The following is a 13,753-nucleotide window of genomic DNA, read 5'->3' as shown; positions in this document are numbered from 1 at the left end:
TCCTGTTTGGAGAAGTGTCTATTCATTTATTTTACCCATTTTTTGATTGGATTGTGTACCTTCCTGGTGTTGAGTTTTACAAGTTCTTTATAAATTTTGGTTATTAACCCCTTATCAAACATGTTGGCGAATATGTTTTTCTATTGAATGGTTTGTCTTTTTATTTTGTTAATGGTATCTTTTGCAGTGCAAAAACTTTTCAGTTTCAAATAGTCCCATTTGTTCATCCTGTCCTTTAATTCACTTGCCTGTGGAGATAAATCAGCAAAAACATTGCTACGAGAAATGTTGGAGAATTTACTGCCTATGTTTTCTTCCAAGATGTTTATGGTTTCACAACTTATATTTAAGTCTTTTATTCATTTTTAGTTTATTTTTGTGAATGGTGTAAATTGATAATCCAGTTTCATTTTTGTGCAAGTACCAGTCCATTTTTTTCAACACCATTTGTTAAAGAGATCGTCTTTACTCTATTGTATGCTCTTACCTCCTTTGTCAAATATCAATTGTCCATATAAGTATGGGTTTATTTTTGGGTTCTTTGTCCTGTTCCATTGATCTATATGCCTGTTCTTATGTCAGTAGCAGGCTGTTTTGAGTACGATGGCCTTGTGGTATAACTTGATATCAGGAAGTGTGACACCTCCCAATTTATTCTTCATTTTCAGGATTGCTGAGGAATTTGTGTTCTGTTTTGGTTCCATATAAATTTTTGGAATATTTGTTCTATATCTTTAAAGTATGTCATTGTTATTTTAATAGGAATTGCATTGAATTTATAGATTGCTTTAGGTAATATAGACATGTTAATGATGTTTATTCTTCCTATCCATGAGCACGGTATATGCTTCCACTTGTTTGTATCTTCCTTGATTTCCTTTATCAATATTTTATAATTTTTTGAGTACAAGTCTTTAACGTCTTTGGTTAAATTTACCCATAGGTACTTTATTTTTTGTTGCAATAGTGAAGAGGATTGTTTACTTAATTTCTCTTTTAGACAGTTCATTGTTGGTGTATAAAAATGCCACTGATTTCTGAATATTATTTTTACTTCCTGCCAACTTGCTGAATTCATTTATCAGGTCCAGTAGTTTTTTGAATGAGACTTTAGGGTTTTTTACGTACAGTATCATATCATCAGCAAATAATGATAGTTATACTTCTTTTTTTCCCCAATTTTGATGCCTTTTATCTCTTCTTCTTGTCTGATTGCTGTGGTTAGGACTTCCAGAACTATGTTGAATAAGAGTGGTGAAAGGGGGCACCCTTGCCTTGTTTCTGATCTTAAGGAGATTTCTTTTAATTTTTGCCCATTGATTATGAAGTTGGCTTTGTGTTTATCATAGATGGCCTTTATCATGTTGAGGTATGGTCCCTCTATCCCCACTTTGCTGAGACTTTTCATCATAAATGGATGCTGGATTTTATCAAATGCTTTTTCTGCATCTATTGATTTTTTTCTGTGATTTTTATCCTTTCTTTTGTTTATTAGTTGAATCACATTGATTGATTTGCAAATATTGCACCAGCCTTGTCTCCCCAGAATAAATCTCATCTGATCATGATATATGATTTTTTTAATGTATTGCTGTATCCAGTTTCCTAATATTTTGTTGCGAGTTTTAGCATCTAAGTTCATCAGGGATATTGGTCTATAGTTTTCTTTCTTTGTAGTGTCTTTGCCTGGTTTTGGAATCAGTATTATGCTTGCCTCATAAAAGAGGTTTGGAAGTCTTCCCTCCTCTTGAATTTTCTGAAATAGTTTGAGAAGGATAGGGTTAGTTCTTCTTTGAATATTTGGTAAAATTTGACTGTGAAGCCATCTGGCCCAGGATTTTTGTTTGTTGGGAGTTTTTTGATAACTGTTTTGATTTCATTTGATGAAATCAGTCTGTTTAGGTTTTCTGATTTTTCCAGATTGATTTTTGAAAGATTATATGTTTCAAGGAATTGGTCTGTTTCACCTAGGTTGTCTAATTTTTTGGCATACAGTTCTTTATAGTATTTTCTTACAATCATTTGTATTTCTCTTTTGTCAGTTGTTATTTCTCCACTCTTATTTTTAGTTTTATTTATTTGAGTCCTCTCTCTTTTTTTCTTGGTAAGTCTGGTTAAAAGTTCATCAATCTTGTTCACTCTTTCAAAGAACCAGCTCTTGATTTTATTGATCCTCTGCATTGTTTTTTTTTTTTTTTTTTTTTAGCCTCTATGTCATTTATTTCTGCTCAGATTTATTATTTACTTCCTTCTCTTTCTCTAGGTTTTACTTGCTGTTCTTCTTCTAGTTCTTTTAGATGCATGGTTAAGTTGTTTATATGAGCTTTTTCTCATTTTAAGATATGCCTGTAGTGCTATGAACTTCACTCTTAAGACTGCTTTTGCTGTGTTTCATAAATTTTGAGTTGTTCTATATTCATTTTTATTTGTTTCAAGGAAATTTTTAACTTCTTCCTTGATCTCATTGTTAACTCATTCATTATTTAATAACATGCTCTTTAGTTTCCAAATGTTTTTCAGCTTTTCTATTGCAGCTGATTTCTAGTTTCACACCATTGTAATCTGAGAAGATGCTTGATATAATTTCAATCTTCTTAAATTTATTGAGTCCCGTTTTGTGTCATAACATGTGGTCTATCCTAGAGAATGTACCATGAACATTTGAAAAGTATGTATATTCTGCTGATTTAGGGTAACAGGTTCTGAAGATATCTATTAAATTCAGTTACCTAGTATAATCGTTAAGTCTGCTGTTTCTTTGTTAATTTTCTTTCTTGAGGATCTATCCAGTGATGTTAGTAGGGTATTAAAATTCCCTACTATTATAGTATTGCTGTTGATCTCACCCTTGTTGTTCATGAAAATCTGCTTTATATATTTAGGTGCTCCTATATTAGGTGCATAGATATTTATAGTGGTTATATCTTCCTGTTGGATTGTTCCCTTTATCATTATGTAGTGACTATCATTATCCCACAGCTGACCACCCTCCAGCAAGCACTCAGCAGTGTGAGGTTGGTGATGCAGCTCAGACCTCAGCACTTAATACTGTATCCCTGATGGCTTCCTGCTTCTAAGCGATTCTTTGCTTTGACTGCAGTAGGGGAGGTTCTATTTAGCTGGCGACCTGCGTCCCTTTGCTGGTATTGTTGGTTCCAGGAAAAATATTTACTTTATATTTGAGGAGTGAGTCAGGTCAGGTTTTAGGGTGGCTGTCCCTCAATGTATTCCTCCCTGTGCCTCCTAGATTACACTCTCTTCCTGCTACTCTGGCCCTCTCAGCTCTCCTTGTCCCCTGGAGCCCAGGTGAGTGGTTGTGAAAGAGGTTTTCTGCACAGTCCCTTCAAGATAAATCCTGTGTCTGAGAAATCTGTCTCTTTCTTGCAAACATTATCATGGCTTGTTTCACAGCATAATACTGTCCATACCCCTCTTCTAGGCTCTGGAGCTGCAGGCTGGTGCTTTGGTCCTGGGCCCCAGAACCTTCTCCAGGAAACTCCCCTCCTGCCACGTGAGACCTTCTGGGCAACCCTTCACTCCCAGAAGCTGTACAGCCCTCTCTGCATTTCTTCTTTTCCTACCAGTATCAGTGTGGCCTCCTCAGTGATCTTTGTTTACAGATTCCTCTTGGTTTAACCCAAAGTTGGTTTTTCCAGATGATTGTTCTTAAAATTAAGTTGTAATCCGCTTTGGTTCTGGGAGGTGGAAGATGGAATGTCTGCCTACTCCATTACCATCTCACCACCCTTCAGTTATTCTTATATGATGGATCTCTGAAAGATTGTCAGCTATAGTGTTGCAGGAGAGCAAAACTTCAGAATATTGACACTCAGACAACTCCAGAGGCTTTCCTGATGACTCTAAATGGGTGGCTGTGCATGCCAGACAGACAGATCATGATGAAGTTTTATTTTAGTTAGGAGCTGAATGTGTTGGATATTTGGAGTTTCTTATTTTTGTGTGTGTCATTGGGATCAAAATTCTATCCAGAAGAACAAACAATCTTTGATAATCATTCCTGCATATCTATCTTACAATTCAAAGTATTGACTAAAAATAATGCTAATAATGCACCATGCATTGTTTTATCTTGTTTATTTAATATTATTTATTTTTCAAAGAACTCAATGAAGTTGTTACCACTATTATTCTTGGTTTAGATATGAGGAACCTGAGGCACAGGGCACTGCATAAGCTAACAGATCTTCTGTGTGGTAGGTCTGCAGTGCAGCATCAGAGTCTGTGGTCTTAACCACACCATTGTATGGCCGCTGAGTATTGCTAATGCCCAGCTATGCACTTCAGACTTCATGCCACACATATTCCCTCTTGACCAAGGAGTTGGTGGCAGAAGTGGAAAGATGCTGACAGCTTCTCTCTCTCTCTCAGTGGTAATAATACTTACAATGTTAAATTCCTGGGATAGTAGATACAATGGTACAAGCTCTTATTCTCCAGTCTTCATTTCCTAGTCATGACCAGTTTTGTGTTAAGATCTCTGTTGTCATTCTTGGAAACCAGCTACTGAATTATGTCCTCCAGCTCTCCTGAAAATTTTGTAAGCATCTCCCAATCCTTGAACAAATGTAATAAAAGGCATAATCATATGAATTATCAGCTAGAGTTTCATTTATTACTTTTATTACTTTCAACCAGAAATACTAATAAAATTTGACTCATAATTTTTAAGGCATCTGTCTTAGAATGAAGAACTTTATGTATAGAAGAGTTAGATACTTTCCTTGAATTCCTTGTTCTAAATTGTGCCTGTTTATTTATAACAAGATGCCAACTAAGTCACCATATACTTTTTATATTCAACTTCTTACTAACAGGAACTGAGGTGTCATTGTTGAAGGAGTCAATTAAAACAGGAAGCCAAAATTAAAGTAACAGTCATGTCTATAATTGCTTATCTTAATAGTATAATAAAGAAGCTAAATAAAAAAATATGTCAGCTGCCATAATGTTTCATTTTTCACCACATCCAGATACCAGACAAGGGTCAGGTACAAAAGCATATACAAGGGGAGTTGTTTCACTGACAAGGGCTCTCTGAACAAAGACCTGCTGACATTTTATTGACCACAGGAACCAGGAGAAGGGATAGGGGAAGTCCAAAATTTGGAACATACAGAGGCAGAATACAGAAAACAGTCTTCTTCAAACTTCTTCACAATAAGTAGGTTGTCACGGAGGTGCAAATGCATCCCTCTCTGAGGGGTTCTGACAAAGGGAGCTCCAAAGAGTTAGGAATGCATATAGGCCTGAGAGCACAGTTTGTCAAGGTGGGGCCTGCTTCCTCCACTACAATACCCTTCTAAGACATTGGCTAGGGACTATGTCTGGTGTCAGGAGAGCTTTCTCTCATGAGGCCTTTGTCATTATCTGTGGTTGGGTCTAAAAGACCTATATTAGTTTTCATTCAGAAACTGGGCTCCTCACATCACCTGTACTAGTTTGTTGGGGGCATCATAGCAAAGTATTGCACACTGCCATGTTTAAACAACAGAAATTTATATTCTTACATTTCTAGAGAGTAGAAGTATGAGATCAAGATGTCACAGGGTTGGTTTCCTCCTAGTCCTTTCTCCTTGGCTTTTAGGTGGTGATAAGATTTAGGACATGCTACCCCAAATAATGGAGCACTGGTTATTGACTCTTCTAAGCTAAAGGAGACTACGCAACAATAGAAGCAAGAAGGTCATTTTGACCTTCCTCTCAATCCTTCCCCCCAAATGGGTCATGCAACCCTCATGTGAATGATGCGCTTCCTGTGCCCAGAAGAAAGGCAACTTTTTATCTATGAAGCAAAGGGACATTGAGAAGAATTTAAACAAACAAGTCTTGTTAAGTTTCTCCTAATTTATTGCACTTACCCCATACTCTTCCAGCTATCATCTTCCTCTGCAACTGTTCACTCCTGAACAAGCCTAACATACAAATACTCAGGTCTGTTTCTTCACATCCTCATTTCTTTATGAAGGCTTATGTCATGTAAAACTTCCATCAAATAAATTTATATATTTTCTCCTGTTAATCTGTCTCTGTCAATTTAATTTTGAGACCCAACCAGAGACCATAAAAAGTTTGAAGAACATGTTTTTTTTTCCTATAGAGATTTTGTCTGTTTGAGTTACTATTGCAAAACTCCGTAGACCAAATGGCCTATAAACAACAAATATTACTATTTTTAATGCTTGCATAATATCTATATGATCAAATTGATACATGCGGCAGAATGGATATGACCAACATAAATAAAAGAGCTGAGGGAATTAGCAAGGGGAACATTTTACTTACAATTCATAAAAGCTCAACTTATTAGTGTAGCCATAGTGAGACAGAAGCACTCGATGGTTCAAGTTTTTAGAATTCATAAAAGGATGAAAGAAAAGGAAAACAGAAGAGGTGAGAGCCTGTAAAGTCTGAAAATTAGAATTTTGAGATGCTAGATGTAGAATAACATAATAAAGAGGAATATGAGATGTAGCAACTGGAAAAAAGTGGACAAATATGAGGAAGAAACCCAAACTTTGTTATGTTTCAATAATTTTGGGGGAGTAAAGAAGAATCAAAAACACCTATGCAACAGGATAAACACACTCAAATTCTTCTTAATGCCGCAATACATCCTTTGAAATATTGTAAGAAGTAGTATAGCACATTCTAGTGCAGGATTTGCCTTTGTTAAGATTAAATTACCAACTTCTTTAAAAAAAATGAAGGCAATTATTTTTCAGAGTAGAGAATTTTTTGTATGGGTAAAGGATTTCATTTGTATGTTATTTTCAAGTTGTATTTATCAAAATATTTTAAAGCAGTAGATAATATGATTTAAAATGTGATCTGTATTAAATATCTCTGCACACACACACACACACAATATGTCACTTTTCAAGTAATATATGTAAGTTTAGTGGAAACTGCTAATCAAATCATTCAAATATATTTCATTTTGTGTGTGTGTATAAATGTTTGCTAAGTGTTTTGTTTTCCCATTTCTTTTCATGAATCTTTCCCATTCTAAAAAGCAAAGCACCTGTGTGAAACACAATGTTTCCTAGGGAATGATATGAACTCCCCCCAATAATTTCTTTTTTTAGTGCAAGACACAGATATTTTTTAGTTTCAATATGTTATATATAATATATGATATGTTATATATAGTTGTATATTATATACTATATATAATATTAAGATTAAGATTTTTGTTCATTGATGTTAAAGCTAAAGCTTCTTCTATTGCCTGCTGAGCTGAAAGCAATTGAATAAAATTAAAAATATATTACTTAAATAAAATTTAAATATTAAAAAATGTTATATGTATATCTTATTTTTATTGTGAACTATGTCACAAAATTGTTAATAAGGATGTCATATTCAATTGGAGCAAAAACAACAACATGTAAAACAAATAAAATGGACAGTCACAGGTATTGGTTGCTACACTGTCACATAATCCTGCAGAAACTCTACTGTGTCAAGTAATGATTGTCCAATTCTGGACCATGTAAATCTTGGGGGGTTTCTGGTGATATTCCATGGCAATGGAAGGGGCAGGCAGTGCTTGGAATAGTGGCTACCATGTTAACAATTGTAGATGTATTTGTACATTTTAACATCTAGTAATGTGACTATTTTAATATCTAGTAATGCCAACACTAGTTATTGCAATATCTAATGCCTCCAGTGTACTGGCTGCAAATAGCTGTGATACACTCTACAGTGTTAAATTGATCCTGAATGAATATGAGATAAATAAGAGGAGAGAGATCACAGCTTTTATGGTGAAAGGTATATAAATTGTAACTAATAAGCTAAACATTTACAAAAAAAAAAAAAAAGAAAGAAGAAGAAGAAAGATTTTTGAACCAGAAGGGGGATCCAAGAATGAGATGGACAAAAGATGCCAGTGCTTCAAGAGGTTAACATTTTTCCCGTGTTTTAAACTTATGTTAGCTACATCTTGCCAGTTGATAACTCAGTCCTCACACCAGAAGGAACTTCATAGATCATTTGTGCCCAGGGACCCGGAAGGCACACATTCAAACGTCACTGGAAGGATGAATTTCCACTGGAATAATCAAGCCTTTTTATTATTAAATTTGTAGAAATTTTATATTTCTGCATCTAGACCTCTCACCAAAGGGAGAGTAAAGCTTAGCCTCTGTTTTTTTCATACCTGAAAGAACAGTGCAATACAAAAAACAACAACAACAACAAAAAAAAATAAAACAAAATACTGGTAAACATTAAACAGTCATTATTCCTATTTTGTGATTTTTATATTTACTACCAGTTAAAAAAAAATAAAGCTATGAGGTAATCATATTTGTACAAATGCATGAAGCTGAGAAAATATAGGGTAAAATGTTAAACTAACAAATAGAGAACCTGGAGTTTAAATCTATGCATGATATCAATATTCATCCTTTTAACTACTGTTATATAATGACTGAAGAATCATTGAATTAAAATATAAGCTTATTGATGAAGGTATATATTTAAAGACCTTGTACAATGCTTATAAATTTATAATAATAATAATGAAAATACATTAATTTAATAGTAAAGAAATAACAATAGCAGGTGCAACCATTTATATAATGTTCATAAACATTTTATATGGATTTTTATATGTATTACCATGTTTAATTCTAAGAAATATTCTGTTTGTTATATTGAATCCCATTTCACAGATGAGATAAAGGAGAATCAAAGGTGAAAACTAGGTACAGTAGGTGGGAAACACCAGGATTTGAACATGTCCCAATTTAAATTCTGTTCTTTTTTCACTATGTTTAACACAAATACAAAAATAGAGTAAAAACTCAATAAAACCCTTTTTAAATTGTTAGGTTTCCAAAACAAAGTAAGCCAATTTATTGAAAATTAATCACACTTAGTTTGTTTTGTTTGGTGTTGGCAAATTTATACTCAGAAGCTAATTTTCTCTTTGCCAGCCATTTATTTAACACTGGTTTACTGTGGCATTTTAATAATTTTATAATCCAATAGCATACAGGTAATATAACATATTCCAAACAAGTGACTGATTAATGATACTATTATTTCAGGCAAAGAAAAATAAAAGGAATAATGTCCAAATTTAAACAAAGTTTTACCTTCTTATGATTTTAATTTCTTGGTGTGATTGGATAACCAAACATGAGCTGACTTCCAGCATCCAGCACAGAAATAGAAGTCCTTGGTTGCTCCAGCACTTTTCTAGAGAATAAATGCTCAGTGTTATTGAGCAGGCACATGTGTGTGCACAGGGTTATCACTCCAGGGACCTCTGGAAGGGTTACCACAACTGCTGACCAGAGTCACCTTGACCACAACAGGAACAAGGCTCTCATGCTCTTCAGAGAGCTATTTAAGTTAGCAAAGTGTGCCTCTGCCAGACCATAATTCTGAGATCATCTTCATGAACTCTGAATATATACAGTGTAAATATCCCCTCTCCATAGTTGCTTCTCTGCATGTTTTTATTGATAAGACCCTAGCAGTGTGCTTCATCACCTGATCCACTTGAGTGCTTGTGAATCAACTACAGATATGGGATGGTGATGTCTGACACAACTTACTTCATACTTATATCAAAACAACTTTACTTCTAAAAACAATTTATTTCTTTGTAATAAACGAGTGGATTAAAACAACTTCACTGAAGTCATAAAATAATAGATTTAAAATCATTCTAAACTAACACACAACAAAATATTATATTTTAATGATTTCATTGTATAAATTTATATTGAAAATACTTGAAAAATACATGACACAATATTAAAATTGAGATTATGTCCAAATACTCAGCCCTCTGCTTAATGAGAAGCAATTCAATAATTTTTTACAGCAAACATTTACTATACAATATATGCTATGAAAAAGGCACATATTATGTTGACCAAAACAGAAATCTTTGTGATTATGTAGATTTTTGTGTCATTTACACTGTAAGAATGCAATCAGGTTATAGTTAAATAATGTGTTTTGTATCTGTATGTTTTGGTATTGTAAATAGCAGAAAAATTTGAAAGAGCAATAAATCGACATCAAGTCAGTGTACAAACACTTGGTGTTTAGTGGTATCTATTATAAAGTCTAAATCTATTTCTTTGCCAGTTAATAGCTTCCCCAGAGCAGACAGGAGAAACAAAGCCTATTGGGTGTTTATGTGCATTTAAAGATAGTTTAATTCATTATACTCTGCAGGTGTTTTCCCTCAAGATACTTTCTTATTAACAAAAACCATTGTTTGCCAAGAGAATATTTTAAATAAGAGGGTAAGTGGATGATAATCCTGGAAAGGGCAGAATAAGTTAACTATAATGTGCTCAACTCTGTAGTTAACCCGGTTTTCAAAATGTCAGTTTTAATGATGTGACATCAGCCTAGAATAAATTTTGGGAAGGGAAAAAGTAATTTCCTGGTTTCAAAATAAACTGAAATTATAACATTTAGATGCATGCCTGGTAACTGTGGGCATTAGCTTGGCAGTGGTATATATAAAGAATTTGATTTTAAAGGTATATGAAAATTCTGCATTTGGCCCTATTTTCTCCACTGTACTTACTTCAATTGGTGACTGATTATCAATCATACCAAATGGCATTTCTGTACTCTTCTAAAACAGAATGGGCATTAAAATTGTAGAAAATAAACAAACACCATAAAATGATTGGCTATCATCATCAAGTTTAATTGTTTCTATAATATCAGAGTTCTTGGATTCCATTAATTCACAAAAGAACCCCAAAACTTTCTGGTCTAACAGAATCAGAGCCAAATAAGACCACCTGTTGACCTTAAACCAATAGTGAGAAATTTTTCCAGTGTAATGGTTATATTCCAGAACAACCAAAAATAGCAATTCAAAATATATGGTCTAATGGCAAAACACAGAAACAAGGCAGAGAAATAGCTTTTATGTATTTGAAAAAGGTTATTGTAAATTAAGAGTCACTGGAGAAAAATAAATTGAAGTGCAATGACTTTACTGTCTGAGTTATGGCAGTATCCCATTGGCTGAGCTGTTACTAGGCAAAGAGGAATCTGTGCTTTTTTCTATTGAGGATGAAAAGCAGCAGCATCCTATGGGAGTTGTAGATGTGTTTTCCTGTTAGGGTTAGTAGTGTGGATTGACTGATGAGTGCTTAATAGTTCTCTCTTCTAATCTCTGGACTCCATTTTATTTATTTATTTTTAAAAACTCTTTTGAACTTATTGGGGTGACATTGGTTAATAACATTATGTAGGTTTCAGGTGCACAGTTTCACAACACATTGTCTCTATATTGTATTGTATGTTCACCACCCCAAGTGTATGGCCAGTAGTCACCGCCATCATGGCCATTCACATACAGGTTTTCATTAGATTTGGGCAGCTGGTAAAGAAACAGTGGAATCAAAGAATGGTCGGCTATTCCTTTATTAAAGTCTTGCACCGTCTGAGAAGTGCACACACAGGGCTCCCAAAGCCACTGACACATTCTCCAGTTTCACAACCAGGAGAATCTTCTCTGGATTCTCCTAGAATCAAAGGCCCCACCAGTCTCAGCAGAGCTCACAAAAGCCCCTCCGCTCTGGTTCCTCATCTACATACCTTGTCTTTTCTGCACAAACTGGCTTTTTCAGCACTCTGCTTTCTCTCTGCTCTCCCTCTGCCAATTTGGCCTCTTTCTCTGCCTCTTCTCCTTCTCTCCTTTTCAAAACTTTCCAGTGTAAAAACATCTCCTACAGCAAACATTAGCAAGACAATGGCCCTTATCAAACAGGAAGGTAATTTGCAATTTCACAGATCACATACCTGGCGCTGTCCAGCGCCATTTTTTAACACTAATAGTGAGCAAACAAAAAATACAAATTTTACAAACTCATTTGCTCAACACCAAGTCAACTCTCCTTCCATCATTACTTACCCCTCAGACTCGATTTTAAATGTGATTTCTGTTTTTTCATTTTTACAAACCTAACTATGGAGACTCATATGACATAAAAAATTCAGAATAAAACTGACATTAGATATTTTAGACGTAATTGAATAGAAATATTTGTAGCATAAGCTTTGTAAAGAATACACTCCATTTATTTTCATCTTTGTAGTTCCATTTCCAGTACTTTCTCTATTTTTTTTTCTTATTTAGTAAACATTTATGTTATTTGCCTTATCCCAGATGCTTTGCTCAATTTGAGGAATGCAATTAATTTAAACATGCCTGTTCAAGGAATTTCTTATGACAATGCAAGACAATAATAGCAATGTACAACCTTGTCTGCAAACCGATGTAGTAAAAAATTGGAATGTCCTAAGAGGCGAAAATCATGAAGATGTCTTTTGTTATGCAAATAAGGTGACTTTAGGACCTCGGCTAAAAATGAGGATAAGTTACCAGGGGATCCATTTTAGTGGTTAGAGAATTAGACTTTTTATTGCCATTTTTTCTTTTTTAATTTTTTTTTTCAAGGACAGAGAGAGAGAGAGTCAGAGAGAGGGATAGATAGGGACAGACAGACAGGAACGGAGAGAGATGAGAAGCATCAATCTCAGTTTTTCGTTGCAACACCTTAGTTGTTCATTGATTGCTTTCTCATATGTGCCTTGACCGCAGGCCTTCAGCAGACCGAATAACCCCTTGCTTGAGCCAGCGACCTTGGGTCCAAGCTGGCAAGCTTTTTGCTCAAGCCAGATGAGCCCGCCCTCAAGGTGGCAACCTCGGGGTCTCGAACCTGTGTCCTCCGCATCCCAGTCCGATGCTCTATCCACTGCACCACTGCCTGGTCAGGCGAGAATTAGACCTTTTAGTCCCACTCCCTGAGTTCCACAAAGGGGAGAAGAGTTGGAGATGGAATCAATCACCAATGGCCCATGATTTAATCAATTATGTTTATGTAATGAAACCTTTAGAAAATGCCCAGAAGGACAAAAAGGACAAGGTTTACAGAGTTTTTGGGTTCATGAATACATGGGGGTTGAGAAGAAAGACATAACTAGAAAAGGCATAAAAACTCTCTCTTGTTTCCTTATGCCTTGGTTTATACATCTCTTCCATCTGGCTGTTGCTGAATTATATCCTTTTATAACAGACCGATGATATAGTAAGTAAAATGTTTTTCCAAGTTCTGTAGGCTGCTGTAGTAAATTAATCAAAATGAACAACAAAGTTGTGGAAACCTGTGATTTATTGTCAGTCCATCAAAACCGCAGGTGAAAAACAGAGCTTGCATTGGTGTCAGAATGGAGAAAGGTTACTGTTATCTGGCTGAACCATCATCCTGCAGAATCTGATTCTGTCTTCAGGCAGATAGTGTCCAAATTGAGTTGAATTTTCAGACACCCTGCTGGTTTCTAAGAATTGCTTAGTGCTGTGTGGAAAAGCCCTCCCTCTTTTCAAACACATTGAAATTAAGTTCAGACATATTCTCATGTGCATATAACTAACAGTCTTTGTGAGAAATAGTTAGGAAATACCCAGTTTACATAGAAAGGGGGTCATATAACAGAGAGTTGAATTGTAAATGTAAAAGGAAGGAGACATGAAAACCTATAGGAGAAATGAAAAATATCAAGGTGATGGGAAAATCTACAATTTTAAAAGATACTAATATAATGCAAATCATAGATACATTAAAGTGTGAGGCAAATAAAAGTGATATATTTGCTAGTGTCTATCTGAAGAGACTGAAAACAATAATAATATAGAATGATGCCATATGCTCCTAGTCTGTTAAGATTTACATTTTAT

This window comes from Saccopteryx leptura, chromosome 1 (genome assembly GCF_036850995.1).
Source record: "Saccopteryx leptura isolate mSacLep1 chromosome 1, mSacLep1_pri_phased_curated, whole genome shotgun sequence".
Lineage (NCBI taxonomy): Eukaryota > Metazoa > Chordata > Mammalia > Chiroptera > Emballonuridae > Saccopteryx > Saccopteryx leptura.
Note: the sequence above shows the minus strand (reverse complement) of the source record.